At 43.2% G+C, this 13,365-nt stretch overlaps 1 protein-coding gene across 3 annotated transcripts in view; it reads right to left on the bottom strand.

Moving 5' to 3' along the window:
• Positions 1–13,365, bottom strand: part of LOC121944001 (uncharacterized) — a 320,314-nt gene that overhangs the window by 134,785 nt on the left and 172,164 nt on the right. The window lies entirely within an intron of this gene.

Genomic DNA, 13,365 nt, shown 5'->3' with positions numbered 1-13,365 from the left:
GAGATGCTTTACATGAAAATCTAATAGGCAATTTACATTTAAATTTCTACTGTCTCTGTTATGGGTGGATTTAAAAGAGCAAGGGCCTGCTTTTAATGCCTCCATGCTGTCCATACCACCTCTTCATCTCCTCCCCTTTTACATCACCCCTTTTCAGCCCCCTGTGTCTCCCACAAGGGCTTTCATCCTAACCTTTAAGGGTACCCAATCAACCGTGGGTTCGGCATAGCCTCTATGGCTATGGCACAGAGGCAACCTGAACCCCAAAACAAAGGCTGTTCATTAAAATATCTCCAGCAGAAAGCTCAGGGGTTCAAACTACTACATTAGCCTCTCTGCTAACACAAGGCAGAGATCAAACCACAGGTATACAACAGAGAGAGCTAGGTGCCTTATTCTGAAAAACCTGAGGACTCCAGCAAGGAGACTGTCAAGGCTCACAGGGCCTCTGACGTTAGTGGCGAGACAGACTGGTCTTTTGGGTCAGAACACTAATGAAGATGTTTGGTAAAGTGGATGAGCATCTGTCTGAACAATGAGTGGGTGGCCAGATGTGGCTTTGATGTTTTGCGTGTGTCGCAGTCCAATCAAACAACTCTAAGGCCCCTTTATTAATATGACTGCTAATGATAGCAGCTCACCTCAGCCTGCAGCCTTTCAAATGAACACTGGGGTATCGCTCAGTACCAGCGTGTTGGAAAGGCCAGTGTGCAGTGTAAAGGTATGGCTGTCAGCTGCATGAAAAAAATCTGTCATCGTAGGGATATAAGATGAAGAGATGTCAAGGTGTCAAAAATGGTTTATATCAGATGACAGTTTGGCTAACTAGCTCGTCGAACACCAGCATTTAAACGTTGAGTTCACGTAAAGGTCAACATATTTCAAAACCATATTCTTTGCTAAGTATCTTTTTGGAGCACTAAGCGCTGTAATACAATGTAACTTACATGGAATTTAACGATGACAATTGTTTATATAATCAGTGCATTTTTTTAAAGGCTTTTTCATCACATGTCTGATCTGCTGAACAAAAGTTAATGCTAAGAAAAGAAGCAATACTTTTCTCAAAAAATCCAAATAATCAAGGATTAGTAACTCACTTTAATGCAACAACAATAGTTCTCACATTGCCATGGATTAATTTGTTCCTCTGCAAACCGAGAGTGGAGGGTGAAAAGCTACAGCTCCATAAAGAAATCCAACTTTACTGCATATAGAATTATACACCTTATGTGCATCATAAATGGTGGGTAATTCATCTGTAGAAGTAATAAAGCACGGAATATGGATGGCATATATCCCACCTAACAATATACTTCAGCAGGGAGGAAGTAAATATGGTGGTGTGATTTACACTACAAAGTAAACTCATAAATTATTGGAATATTTAACGAGTTAAACATTGCACGGTGTGATGCGCCGGAGCTAGAGTGCACTGTGGCTGTCATTTGAAAGGATAATAGTGAGTACGGTATGAATGTCTGACGCCTTGTGGACATCCTCTGCCACGTGGAGACACTGTGCACTGTATCATCCCCATTCTTAATAAAAGGCGATGGCGCCTTCTGAGCATAAGGAAAGTTATGGAAAATATCTCTCACCCAAGGACACAGCGCCAGATGTGCTAAGACTTATGGGAGCAATCATAGGTGGCCAAGGCTCTGGTGTGGGCCTTATTAAGTTAGGCTGCAACCCAGCACCTTCAACTTATTAAGCTGTCAAGAGTTGCAATGATTAAAACCAAAGAAAGGTCAGTCGCAGACCTTCAGCATTGTGCAGACCCTGATATTTGCTTTTAGGCCCCAGACCTAATGAAGACGTTTTACTTGATACATGCAAGGAAGGGCTAAAAGAAATAGTTCTTTTGTGGCACCTTTTTTCAGGTCCCCTTATTCATCCTAGATGGCTTGTAAAAACGTCCAATACTAGTATTTTCTCTTTCCCCACAACTCTATCCTTCTTCTCTTCTTCCTCCCTTTTCTATCCACACAAGCTCCTTTGAAATTAATTTAATCCATGACAAAGAGGCAGATAAATAGGGGGAGATAGAGAGTAAAAGAAGAGGAGAATAAGTGAGGAAATCAGAACCATGGGTAACTGCGTGCTGTATTGCACTATCCTCGTCTCTCTATTCAGCAGTTTTGCATAATATCAGCATGTGTGGGGATCAAAGGGAGTAGGTTAATGGGAAAGGGGCTTGGGGATAATTACAGGGAGGGGACAGGTCGGGAAGCGGTGGGTCCAGGTGGGGCCAGCCCTGCTAATATGCCCCCGTTATGCTGACAGCAGGATTCCAACGTCTGCTGTTGGAGATTAAAAAAAGAAGGGAGGAATAAAAAAAAAAAAAAACAATCTTGGGGAGTTTATTGAGAGCTGTCATGGGCGTCCCTCAGATGCCGGGCGACGGTGGCCTCTCACAGATTTATTCTCTTGTCATAGCTGCTGATGCCATCTAGAGAGTGGGAATCTGGCAGATGCTGGGGGAAGGTATGGTGGCGTGAGGAAAGAGAAGAGTGGAGACAGGGTCCGGTAGAGTGGTAAGGTTCAGGGATTACAGCCCACGGGCGGAGAATCAATCACTGTGGGGAGAGGTGGGGAGATTTGGGATGTAGTGTGTGTTTGCAGATGTGTGAATGGTGCTGTCTTTAACAAGCGCCATTCAGTAACACTTCGGAGAGATTCGGAGGGTCAGCTCTGTCATTCTCATCTCATCCACATCTGGACATCTCCCTGCCTCTTTCTATATACAGCATACATGGCTGCAACAGTGATATCCATCTGCCCAAGTAGATAGAAATGTGACTGTGCCAGCGGCCAAACTATTAATGTAGAGGCCTAATTCTGACATGCCTTTGACACCCTGTGAAATCTGTATCATTAGCAGGATACAGGGATGAGGCTATAAATGATGGAGAGAGGGCAGTGGGAGAGAAATAAATGAAAAGGACGATAGGGCAGAAAAAAGTGAATCTGTTTGAGTTCAAAGCATGCCCTTGACATCAGAGGGGAGGGAGAGAGGGAGAGGGAATGAGAGAGAGAGATCTGTCTGTTTAGGCAGCGCACTTCACGACAACCTGTGAGAGGCAAATTGTAAATGACATATGTAAAACTGAGAGGTCAAATAAAGTTCTGTTTGGTCTCAGAGGGGTTAAAGAAAGCTAGTTAGCTAATTGACACTCCAAAGATGATGGAGGTTTAGTATGTTTGAGCGCCAACCTTGGTGGGATGCTTTATTTCACAGAGGTTATGCGGTGAGTAAGATATGTTATTCCACAAGAACGAGCCAGGTTTAATGAGGGGGGGGGGGCTAGTAGTGCAGAGCTGTGCAGGGTTCATTAGCACCTTCTGAAACATTACAGGAATTCTTCATCACCCAAACGATCATTTGTATGTCAGTTACTCACCCTGTGTTGCGTTGAACTCAAAAAGAAAACTGTTTTTCTCACATGCCTTCACAGTGAAAAAAGCATCCAAAAACTAAGGAAATTCTTGATGAAATGAAGTCATAGGGGTCCGCTTTTAACATGTTTAACCACAAGACCTAAAATACTTCCACATAAACAGTCTCACGCACAGACAAGCAGCGCACCAGCACTTTTTACGCAGAGGTGTGTTCAAAATTACGGTTTTTATAAAAATGCATGTGTTTGGGTTTAACTGAGCATACAACTAGATAAATGAGACCTGGATTATACTGCCAAGTTGTGTGAGTTTGTAAACAGATGTTTTGACATAGTCTTGCTATTGTTAAAGATGGACCCCTTTGACTTCAATTCAAGAATTTTCTCAATTTTCTGGATTTTTCATTTACCGTAGAGCCATGCGAGTATAATAGTTTTCTTCCCGAACTGATAAACAAATGGTAATTTTGGGGGTCGAGTATTCCTTTAAAAAGACACTTTCTTTCGTAATTTACTGGTAGATAAGTCTATTGGTATTTATTAACGTGGAGGAAGACATTTTTAAAAGACATTAACTGTGTCATTATTGAAGGGACAATTAAGTATGTTTTGTTTCGAATCACAACATTTAAATGATCTGATTCTGAATAATTGACCTCTGGGTTTTTTTCAAGTCGTCTAAACTTTGTTGCCATTTTTCACCATGAAAAAAAAAACCCCAACAACTTCAAGGACATTTCAGTGACATGAGGCTACCGGCAGAGCCACAGGTCTGAGATCAGCCTTTGCTACAGATACCGTAACCATGGCCGTAATTACCTCAATGACAGAGCTTGCCTTAGATCTGCTCCTGGGACCCACATCCTGATCTATTCCTACCATGACTGCTGGCAAAATCTGTTTTAAACCTGCCCACCTGTCCGAGCTGTAGGCCCCCCAACGGTTTTAGTCACATGTCAGTCAGTCTAAACTCATTATCATATGTCCTCTAAACCTGAGACATCAGTGTGTGATGACGGTCTCAGTCGACCAGAAGACTGGAGGCTAAATGAGAGCTGTCTGCATTAGAAAAACATGTTCCAACCTCTTGTCTCTCCGATGCCCTCCGTGGAATCCATGCCCTAAATAGTGATGTGTTACCTGGGGCCCCGTCCTCCAACTTCTACCACCATACCGGTATCCCAATAGGTTACAGAAAGTGTTTAAAATACCTAGGTGAGGGGGGTGATCATGTAGACTTTGCCAATGAGGAAAACAACTCCAATTCACAGCAGTCAGATTTAAAATCTAGACAATGAACATACACGTATGCATAGACGGAAACTTGTCGACATAGTTTAAAGAGGATCCTTACAAAACTGAATGTTTAGCTGTTCTTGCTTGGAGCTTACAGTATGCTGACTGTGCACTGATTCAATTCAAAGATTTCTGGCAGGAAAAAAAGACTTATACAGCCTGTAGCTATCCCAACAGGAGCAGTAAGTGAATAACAATGTGCTACTGAGAGCCTCTTTAGCATCACATCTATACTGCTGGCTAGCATTGTGTTTGGCTCCCTTCTCTCCTGCGTCGCAGTAGGTACACCCTTCCTAAGGAAAAAAAAAAATCTTATCTGTCTATCTTTGTGATCAGTTACATGCTCATTATGTTGGATCCATCAACATTTTGAAAAGCTTGAACACTCTCTTTTTTTCCTAATAGTTCCCAGGATACACTCAACTGCAGTTGAAAGCTCCAGTTACCTGAAACAAATTGCCTCAAGAAATCTGAACCGCTGCTAGTCTGCAAACGTAAAGAGAGAGACATACAAGAGCTTCAAAACATTAAAGCACACAATACCCCTGTGTTTTCAGTCTTTTTTGAATTGTCCGCTTAAAAAAAAGAAATAAAGAATAAAAAAAAGGAACCTTGTAGTCTGTGTGTGCATTCACGTAGAGTTTGTGCTTTGGGCAAAACGTTGTGTTTCACCACATCCCCCCCACATTCCCGCAGTATAAAAAGAGCTTTGACACAGCGGTACGATAGAGTTTCACAGTGTGTTTGAGTGAATGTAATATGTTAAGATGTTACCAACATGGTTTCCATTACAGTAGAATAACAGATTCACATTTTGTAGAGATAAGCACTGAGGGGGCGTTCGGAGCATAGCCTGCTGTGACATACTGAGTATTTATGTCGACTGATGATGGGGGACAAAGAAAAAAAAATCAACATGGGTAAGCAGGGCCCTGTGTATGATATATGGGGGAGCCAGAAATAAAGTATTGACAGGAGAAAGAGGAGCTTTTTTAGTGGATATACATTAGCACAAAAGAACCCCTGAATGGACTAAATCCCATTTTTGAATCCTGAGGCAACAACAAAACACACAAGCAAAAGCAGACCACCCTGTTATGCCATACCAATGTGATATTTTTATCTTTACAGCTTCTCTCTCTCTTTCTCACTCTCTCTGTCTCTCTCTCTCTCTCTGGCCCTTTGGCCTGTGCCATTTGAGGGCTTATCGAAGGCTGTGAAGCCCAGGTTGGGTTTGGCTGCAGACTGCTCCCCACTGGGATAAGAAGATGGAGGGCCTCTGCCAAGACCACTGCTTACATCGACCCAGAGAGCCCGCGCACACAAAGATGTCTCAATCAGAGAAAACACACACACGCACACGCACACACACACACACACACACACACACACACACACACACACACACACACAGAAACAAACGTTTGCTTTAACACGCAAGAATGAAATCAAAATAAGTCTGGCAGAAGATGATCAAAACCAATACAATAGTTGTATTCAAGGTTTGGGGATATCTTCAGGTAACAATGTGAAACTTCTCCATTTTTAACAAATGTGTGTGCCAAGTCCTGTTCAGTTTGGCTGTGTGGCCTTGAGCGTTTGTCAGGAAACTAAAAATGTATCATCATCTTTTTTCCATGAATATATCTTTTGTGGAGCATCAAATTCGGTTGGTCAAATCATATTCTCCAAGGTTGTTACAAAAGTTTGGCAGATGAATCCTCTGCTGGAGAGAATAGTACAGTGGAACAAAACAGATGAGAACAATAAAATACAGAGGATGAAAATACAGTGCAGCCTGTAAGTATTTGGGCAGCGACACATGTTTTGTTGTTTCGGCTTAGTGCCCCAGCACACTGGTTTTGCAATGAAGCAATGACTTTGAGGTTAAAGTGCTGACTTTCAGCTTTAATTTGAGGATGTTTACATCAACGACAGACGGACTCTGTGGTAATCAATGACTGTCTGAAATCTATGAGAGACACAAATCACCAACTCCTTCATGATTCATCTGATGTGGATGAAAACAACGTAAAATTAAAACACAAAGGCTGGCAATCTCACTGCACTGTCATTGTTTTATGTCAGATCCAATAAACTGGAGTAAGCCAAAACAACCAGAAAAAAAATGTCACTGTCCAAATTAAGGACTGCACTGTATATTCACTAAAAATCTTCCGTTGAGGTAAATTAATTAAAAAACAAATTTAAAAAAGATCTGAGAGTTCCTCATAAGTTCAGCAGTAGAATGCCAGCAGAAAGATCGGGGGATAAAAATAAAGATCCATTTTTTTTTCTCTTTTGCCGCACCATCTTCTCTCCCTGACTCCTCTCATTCTCTTCCTCCACCTCCCCTGAACTTCCTTGCTACAAGGTATTGCTAAAATGATTAGCTGCCAGCAATCAGCCCCTGGCCAAATCAGCTTTGAACTGGTCAGGGCAGACTTATCACATGACGGCCAGTCCCCCAGCTGGCCTTGCACTGTGCGTTGGCAGGTGAGACCTGCATTACAGCTTGCATAATTCCCCAGATGGGTGCGATGAGTTCACAGCAGCTTTAGCAGGAACCAAATTGTGGGGATTGCTGACATATAATCGTTTTAGAGGGGTGAGAGTGTGTGCGTGTTTGAGTATGTGTGTTAGAGGGAGAGGCAAGGAACGAGAAGGGAGCTAGCCTCAATACAAATTGTGCTGTTCTTCGAATTCCCACACACACCGTGCATTGCATACACAACCACTAAGAGAATGATCTACTCTTGAACCACACATGCATACACACACACTCACACATACACAGAGGTGAGGAAGACAGAACGAGGTCAAACACAGAGGCAATAAAAGCTGCGGTGTCCGACTGTTGATCTCATCCCGGGTTCATCACTTTAAACAGGCTGAAACAGCAGGAGAAGGATCTGATGCCGAGCAGAGACTTTCCCAATTAGGATGAGTCATGCACAATGGCAGGGCCCTACACACACACACACACACTTTTGCCCTCACTCTGGGAGACAGCCTGTCCTATCGGAGGTGAGCATGGCCGGGGCAGCTCAGAGTGTGATGATAAGGAGGGGGGGGTTAGTTGGAGAAAGGCAGAGTATGATGGGAGATATTGCTCCGTTTCCCCGTACACCCCCACCCCCCAACACCACCACCTGCCCTCACTCCTTTATTTTAGCACGCGGCTGTTTCTACGGTCTAACCCAAAGCTTCGACCGCAGACACCCACTCCCAGTGGGACCGCTGAACTGAGCACCAACCTCACAGCCTGGTCTGATGTGTCAATAAGTAGAATCACCACTAACTATGAACCTTCTCGCTCTCTGTCTCTTTGCCCCTCCGCAACCTCCTACCCACCCCGGCTCTGCACCCCACACACCCCTAGAGCAGCAGTCGACCGCGCTCTGCTCCCGCTATCATGTGTTCTTTTTCCTTCTCTTTCCACATTCTGACAGCTCCTCTACAGTAGGTAACATAAACTGGAGAGAAAGTGGAGGGAAGGGGAAAGACAGGGGAATAGTTGAATCTAGCATGTCATTTCCTGTAAGAAAGAAGAAAATGATAAAAATCTGGAGTGTAACTGTAGACGATTTTTTTTTTTACTGTTGTGGTCTGAAATGAAGTACTTCATCTCTAATCAAATATTTCACTACATAAAAGCTTGTAATACGTGGAGAAAATGTTTCAAACTCGATCCTGTCTCGACTCAGATTTTGCCTTTCCAGTTTCTAATGTCCTGTGTCACATCAGCCTATGAGTGTGTGAGTCTTGTTTTGGCCTGCTGTCAGAATGAGTCTCCTGCTGAACAGACATATACGTAGTGGCATATTGTTGGGCCTGGGGGGGTCTTAGAGTGGAGGAAGTCCCTTTCAGTATTTAACCACTATTTTCACATCAAACGCCCCCTCCCTACTCTGTCCTGCTCCTCTCTCACGCACACACCTTCACACACACATGGACAGACGCTCACACCTGATCCTGACAATCATCTTGCCACTACTGATCTGCAGTCCGTTGAGGTCACAGCAGAATGACAGCTGTCACAGAGTCCCCATTACCCCCATGCAGCGGGGAATTAAAGACAAACAAACCTGCGGCCATAGGAAGAGGAGGTGAAATTGTGTGTGTGTGTGTGTGTGTGTGTGTGTGTGTGTGTGTGTGTGTGTGTGTGTGTGTGTGTGTGTGTGTGTGTGTTCACTTTGTATGTCTTTGTGTCCCTGTAGTGGAGTTACAGTGTGAGTAGGGGGGATGCCATCATTCTCTTATGTTTGAGGGAAGTAATAAGGGCAGAACTCCGCTGTTTTTCCATTTCCTCTCATGTCCTTCTTCGCTAGCATGATCGGTGCTGTAAAACTACTCCCGTGAAGTCTCAAGTGCCTTTTCTCTGTGTATGATTTAAAAAGAAATAGGGCTGACATATGACAAAATGTGCAGTCTAACAATGGAGCAAAATTTCTGTATAATTTTAATGGGTTTTATTGAGCTATTGAAGCACTGAGTGTAAGTGGAGCTTTCCTGAATAAAACTCTTAGAGGAAAAAGAACTTGCTTCAGTTCACTTTCTACCAATAAAAGATAGCTCAAATTCAGTATGAGACAGCCACCAATGGACTGTTACAAATCTTGTCCCACTTCTTCATCACATGAATCTTAAAATCTCCAAGTTCCTCTGGCATTTACACTCGCAGGCATGTGGTTGGCAATGGATAAAATGAGTAGGTAAATCTGGTTCAAAATCTGCAAAGTTTCCTTTCAACTACTACTGTATTCTTTAGTAACAATTAAGTGCTTGAAGTGGAGAAGTATTCAGTGCTAAAGAAAAATGTAAAAAAATAAATGAAATGAAAAATAAATCAAAAAATATATATGTATATTTTTACAGATTTAATCCAAGCATCCAGATATATCTGGAAAAATCAAATCCCTGACTTCAAGTTCAATATATATTACCACTCCTTCTCGGCAACCTCAACTTCAGTTTGTGATTCAATGCTGACGGCGAGGCCGCTCTGTAGTTTACATGTGTTCCACATCGTTTAGCATGCAGCCCAGACACAGTGCCACCGTGGCTTTTAACCCCTGCTGGGGGGTTTGGTTGGTCCGCGGCCCCCTCAAGGGAGACCATCGCTCTAATGGTAATTTAAGTGTAAAATCTGGTCCCTTGGAAAAAGGTCATTGAATCTGCATAAGCCCCTTGAGCCAGGCTTAGGACCCTGTCGGGCCGGCCTTCAAGAGGGGGAGGCAGATAGACACAAGCTTCCCTATCCTCCTTTCCTTCCATCTCTCTATCTCTCTCTCCTTCACTTGGAAACCCTCACTTCCTTCTTCAGCCCACCCCTTTCATCCAAGTCCCTTGGCCCCGCAGTTCCACTTGGTGCTTGATCTGTGTCTGTGAACAATAGTTAGAGGTGCAATGGAAGTGGGGCCAGGGGGAGACAAGATGAGAGCCATGGTTGTTCTTCCTCGACTGCCTTCTGCATCCTAAGAGGGGACTCAACACCGAGGAGATCGATACTTTAGTCATGTGTACTTTTCAAAAGCATGACATGCAAGCCAACATCCATGTTCACCACACATGTCCAAATATAAAAACTCCCACACACAAGCACATACAAACTGATTGGATCATGTTGTCCTCATGTAATGAATCCAGCCTATTTGCTGGCAGATGGGAAAAGTGCAGCTGAAACAAAACAATGTCAGTCATCTGTGGCACCGCATATTAGAGAGGAACTTCTGCTCAAACTGCACGAGTATAAGCATATGTTGTTTTGTCTTTTTGATTAGGGTTAGTCTTCTTTCACTGTGCTGCTCTACTTCTTCTACTACTGTGAGACTCTGAGGGGGAGCTTTTCTGTCAACAGATGGCAAAATTAGCTAAGGGCAAATCACTTTGTGGTTCTTATCTACTAGTAAATATAAAGGCATGTAGAATGAAATGCAGTAACTGCAAATCAAACACCATACTCTAAAACAGCTTGTATAGAGACACAAATATGCTCATGTAATTATCCACTTGTGGCACTAAGCAGAGCAAGCACAAACAGTCACCAAAGCAATACATTTTAACATTGCTTAGGCTGATTACCCAATCATTTATACTGAAGTTGAATAGAATCCAGCAATAACAAAATGCTTTTTAATTAAAAAGACACATAAACATTCCTTTTTAGAGAGAGAGCCAGCAAGCAAGAAAGACAGACATAAAGAAGTAGGGGAAGTGAGGAAGAAATTAGGGGTTCTGTAACAGGAGGAAGGCAGTAAAGTTGAACCTTGAGGATGAACTATCGTCCGTCACACCTCAGAGTTTCCGTCCATGCATGCAGCACTTTTAAGAACTATGATAATCGTTAGGGCAGGGCGAATCCGGACGGTGTTTTCAGAATCAAAATAGTGTCAGACTTCATTTCCTCCTTCGCCACCACTTAACAAAGAGGTATTTTGAAGCCGTACAGGAGGCAGCCATGACAGTCCATCCCTGGAGCATTTCCCCCGTATTGGAAAACATGTGGGAATGCTTTCTCTCAAACATAAAAGGATCAAGACTCCCTATATGCTAAAGGGAAACAGAGCTGCCTTGGCACAGTGTTAATTTTAACAACTTCTCCCTTTATTTGGTACGGCATTAACCTTGAGGCCGCTGGACCTCTTTTGAAGTGCTCGCTGCCTAGTATGAGAGAACCCAGAGTGAGGTCAGTAAGACTGCTATTAAGCATTATTAATGGATAGTGAGCTCTGACTTTGAGTTATGACCCTAACGTTTTTTGAAGAAGTCAGTTCACGGTATATATGTATGGATAAGCATGACAGAGAACTGACTTGTAAGCAATAAAAGGCTATTACTGGTCAGAAAAATGATTCAATAAATGTAATGTTTGAGGAAAGATGTAAAAACAGAGACTGTACCAGAGGACCTAATCCTAACTGGAAGACTGTTACAGGTTCTGGGTGCCAGCACAGTAAAAGTTCAGTCACACACACACATCCAAAAGACCCATACTGACAAACCTAAAGGATAAAACACACCAAAGATATCTAGTGGTGACGAAAGCCCCCTGCTGTGTCTCCTCACGTTGCCGGTCTAAGCCATAAAGTTGCACGTGAACATATGAAACCAGCGGCCAACCAGAGCATACGTTCAGCGTCTGTGTGCTTGGAAATCCCAGCAAATGGCGGTTGTCTGCATTCATCATTCAAAACGGGAAATCGCAAGACTGCCATGATGCTAGTTAGCCAGTTAGCACATTAACAACACAATCTAATGTAAGAACAAAGAATATCTACCACGCGGCAGTTAACAATAATCTTACCTTATGTAACGGGTTTGTTTTGAGTCGACGAGGGACAACAGTGCAGAACAAACTGCAGCAACGAGGGCCACAGGTGCTCGCTGTTGGCCTAATATGGGTGGACAACTAACCGTCAGCTTGGTGCGTCACAGTCTTAAGAGGTCTCTGAGCACAGTAAATGTTAGAGGTAGGATTAGACATATGTTGCATCTTTTCACTGCAGACCAAACAACATACAAACAACTCTACATAATATAATACAACCTAAAGAAAAAAACACATACAAAGCTCACTAAGGTTGAAATACTTAGTATGCTATGATGATTCACATGCTTGTTGAAAATAAATAGAGTTTGGGACATGAACCACAGCACACAGAGCAGGATAAAACATTCTCCACCACCCAGAACCGGAGGGAAAAGTCGATGTGGGTGAAATCAATGCGACATTTGTAATGGATGACGATGGATCACTAGTTTAATATTACACCGGTGGCAGCGCGGGCCTTACGATATCTCCAACGAATAAATGTTAACTTGTAATCTGTTCCTTAAAGAACACTGCCATTGTTTGTCTTCTCTCCCTCCAGCACGACCCCGCAATTGATCGGGTCTTTATTGAATGCTCAAACACTGCATGCAGCGATTGATCACTCCCAATTAAATGTGCACTAGATGTTTCCTTTCATACCTACATCCCTGAATACCTCATGCTCATTGGTGCCTCTTTTACAGAATAATTGATGAATCCCAGAACAAAAGGTGGTGATGTTGGAAATTTAAGGAAACCCCTGCCTTTAAATTAATTTGAAATTTGATTTGGGTGTCATCTTTTCCTCCTCTCTCCTTCTGTCTCCCTCTCTCTTCTTACTTTCTCTCTTATTCTGCGCTGTTGTTGGCTTGACCTCTGCTCTCGACCCCTGACCCTTGACCCTGAGACATCTGACCAGTCACCACTCTGGGGGAACCAAATTAATAGAAGCGTTGCTCGTTAATTGCATAAGGGGCCAGCTAAGAGATTCATCACCTCAGTCATTGCCATTGCTTTACTTTGACCCCCCCTCTCTCTGGTTTCCCAGAGGGCGTTTGGGGGCAGGCCCAGCTGTGCTTTTCCTATAACCCTTCCTGTGTTTGCTGTGTAATTATTCAGCATCAGCCCTTATTAATCAAGTCGATGCCCTTACGTTTTAAATGGAAATTGCGGGGATTAATACAAGCATTCATTTTGTCCAGGAAATCTTGATGGCTTTGGCCCACTAATCGAATTGGAATAAAGAGGCCACGGCAATGGGAGGGACTTGATTGAATTAAGGGAGAAGCAAAAGCACACATTATACTGTATCTGCCAGCAGGGTCCTGAGCTCAACTCTAACATACACACATA

This window comes from Plectropomus leopardus, chromosome 4 (genome assembly GCF_026936395.1).
Source record: "Plectropomus leopardus strain MGB_pleo_1.0 chromosome 4, ASM2693639v1, whole genome shotgun sequence".
In the NCBI taxonomy this organism is placed as follows: Eukaryota; Metazoa; Chordata; class Actinopteri; order Perciformes; family Serranidae; genus Plectropomus; species Plectropomus leopardus.
This window is presented reverse-complemented; position numbering and strand designations above follow the sequence as displayed.